The 3,127-nt window shown below is 41.9% G+C and overlaps 1 non-coding gene across 1 annotated transcript; it reads left to right on the top strand.

Annotated features, from left to right (window-relative positions):
* The first annotated feature begins 297 nt into the window (after nt 1–297).
* Trnas-uga lies at nt 298–372 on the top strand. Its single transcript has one exon. It is a non-coding gene; the product is annotated as a tRNA-Ser (tRNA).
* Nucleotides 373–3,127: the final 2,755 nt, after the last annotated feature.

The following is a 3,127-nucleotide window of genomic DNA, read 5'->3' on the forward strand; positions in this document are numbered from 1 at the left end:
TGGTATTTTCGCGCTGCAGTGGAGTGTGCGCTGCTATGAAACTTCTTGGCAGATTAAAACTGTGCGCCGGGCCGAGACTCGAACTCGGGCCCTTTGCCTTTCGCGGGCAAGTGGTCTACCAACTGAGCTACCCAAGCACGACCCATCCCCCAGGCTGTGGCTAAGACATGTCTCAGCAATATCCTTTCGTTCAGGAGTGCTAGTTCTGCAAGGTTCGCAGGACAGCTTCTGTAAAGTTTGGAAGGTAGGAGACGAGGTACTGGCAGAAGTAAAGCTGTGAGGACGGGGCGTGAGTCGTGCTTGGGTAGCTCAGTTGGTAGAGCACTTGCCCGTGAAAGGCAAAGGTCCCGAGTTCGAGTCTCGGCCCGGTACACAGTTTTAATCTGCCAGGAAGTTTCATACTCGCTACTTGATTGCCTCATGCCCTCCCGTGTTGAAGTTGCTCCTGCTACGCTGTATTGCCTGTTTCTCCGTCACTGTTCGAAAACTAGAACCTACCCTTCGGTGCCCCTGTTTGAAATTATTTGAGTGCCACATTTGTGTGTTTTAAAATTTCTTTCAATTACAACTTATTCAATGTCTGTTTGTAAGCTGCGCCTGTAATTAATTGTCAAATGTTCTAGGTCGCCACGTATGTTAGTGACCACACTGACGTCGAAACTGAGTCTTATTTTTATTTGAAGTTGTTGCTTCCCTGACTGCTGTAGGGACTATAAAATTGCCTACGGCTGTGGTAAGCAAACGCTTGCGCCCCAGTGAATCTTGACTCATTTCGATAATGGAGTTCTATAACTGTGATGAGATTTTGCCCCTTTCAGGAAAATTAATGATCATTGTTTCGAATGTAATTGCTTTTGTAATTGTTTGAGAGTTAGCCCCAAAGACTTGCCTGTTGCCTTCTAAGCTACTTCAGTTAATGTGTCTAAGGTCTGCGTGATTTTTTGGTTATTATATTAGCTTGTTATATTTTAATGCAAGATTAACCGGCTAATTCTTTCAGTAACTGTCATTGTAAATTCTTGTTGTTACACATAAGGTAAGACGCCTTTTCCAAGATAACGTACTAACTACCTAACAAAAGTGCCATGATTCGAGATCCTGGCCAAGGGACGCCAATTGTAAGCTGTTGCAAACTTTAATCATAAATTTATGTCTGACTGATGCTAAATGTTATTATTTTTAGATAAACGAGAGTATTGTATCCTCAACCGTGAAATCGTGGGCTAGACCCTTAATTTGTTTATATAATTATGTATGAGTGAATTTACTCATGGTACTTTCTCATTTACCTCATGGTCACTTTCAGAACTCAAATCAGATAACTAATTCAGTAAGTAGGATCCGTAAATTGCTAGTGTACCATGCACCACCACAATAAAATAGAATCACTGAATACCAGAAGGAGTAAGAATGAGAACAGTGGCGTATTTATGTTTATAAAATAATGACAAATATTATGAGGTGCGACAATAAAGTAATGAGAATGATGTGAAAAATGTGTTGCTTACCGTTCTAGTCAAGTTTAGTGTTGTCTCCTTCAAAGTAGTTTCCATCCGATTGCACACACTTTTTCCAGCGCTTCTGCCATTGATGGTAACATTTCTGGAACTCATCTTCTGTAATATCCTCCAAGACCCTCGTCACAGCTTTTTGGACATCTTGTGTTGTTTCAAAACGGTGTCCCCTGACCGCCGTTTTGACTCTTGGAAATAGAAAAAAGTCACACAGAGTGATATCTGGTGAATAGGGTGGCTGTGGTAGTACTGAAATTTGTTTTGAGTTTAAAAATTCCTGTATTGACAGAGCAGTATGGGTTGGCACATTATCGTGATGCAGAATCTAATTATCAGCAATGTTGGCACGGACACGAAGAACTCTTTTACGAAGTCTTTCTAAAATTTCTTTGTAGTAATTTTGGTTAACTGTTTGTCCAGGGGGCACCCACTCTTCATGAACAATTCCCTTGGAATCAAAGAAGCATACAAGCCTGCATTTCACATTTGACTTTGACATGGGACCTTTTTTTGATCTGGATGATATCTTGGAGCCGGCAGTCGTGGCCGAGCGGTTCTAGGTGCTACAGTCAGGAATCGCGCGACCGCTACGGTCGCAGGTTCGAATCCTGCCTCAGGCATGAATGCATGTGATGTCCTTAGGTTAGTTAGGTTTAATTAGTTCGAAGTTCTATGGGACTGATGACCTCAGCAGTTAAGTCCCATATTGCTAAGAGCGATTTGTACCATTTGATACCTTGGAGAACCATTGCGAACTTTGGCGTTTCATCTCTGGATCGTACTGAAAAAAAAACCACTTTCATCACCAGTGATGACATGGCACAACAATTCTGGGTTGATTGCCGATTTCTCTAACAGATCGGCTGCCATATGTTCCGTGCTTCTCGCTGTTGTGGTGTGAGATTTTTGGGGACCATTTTTGCACAAATCTTTCTCATACCAAGATCTTCAGTTATTATTATACGAACCGTTTCTCGATTTGAGGTTTAATTCTTCTGCAATAATTTTCACGGATAATCTCGATCACATCGTACGAGTTCGCGCACCCTGGCCAAGTTGATATCTGTCCGTGAGGCTGATGGTCGTCCACTGCAGTCTTCATCTTCAACATTCTTTCTGGCTTCACTAAACATTTTGTGCCAACGAAAAACTTGAGCTCTTGACATAACCTCCTCTCCTAAAGCCTTCTGTAGATTACCGTAAGTTGTAGTCGCCTTTTCACCCATTTAACGCAAAAGGTAATGGCATACCGTTGCGCAGTATTATGCGGTTCAATTTCCGTGACGAGAGACGTAAACACGAGTTAACTTATTACAGCACAACTCACGACTGAGCAGTTGCATCGATGTGCCACTTGGACTAGAAGCAGCTTATAGACCAAGGTCAAAGATATTGTGCCTACACAAGCCTGCAGGGTTGCCACATCTTGCAAAGAAAATCAGTCACATTACTTTATTGTCGCACTTCGTATTAATACTTTTGTAACTATAATTAGCTGATAAATCTTTCACAAACATGACAAATAGAAATAAGAAAAGAGATGATGTTTGATTGGCAAAGCATACATTAGGGTGGAAGCTACACCAATTCCCTTTTACAACGCAATCTGACTT

Source organism: Schistocerca americana, chromosome 4 (assembly GCF_021461395.2).
Source record: "Schistocerca americana isolate TAMUIC-IGC-003095 chromosome 4, iqSchAmer2.1, whole genome shotgun sequence".
In the NCBI taxonomy this organism is placed as follows: domain Eukaryota; kingdom Metazoa; phylum Arthropoda; class Insecta; order Orthoptera; family Acrididae; genus Schistocerca; species Schistocerca americana.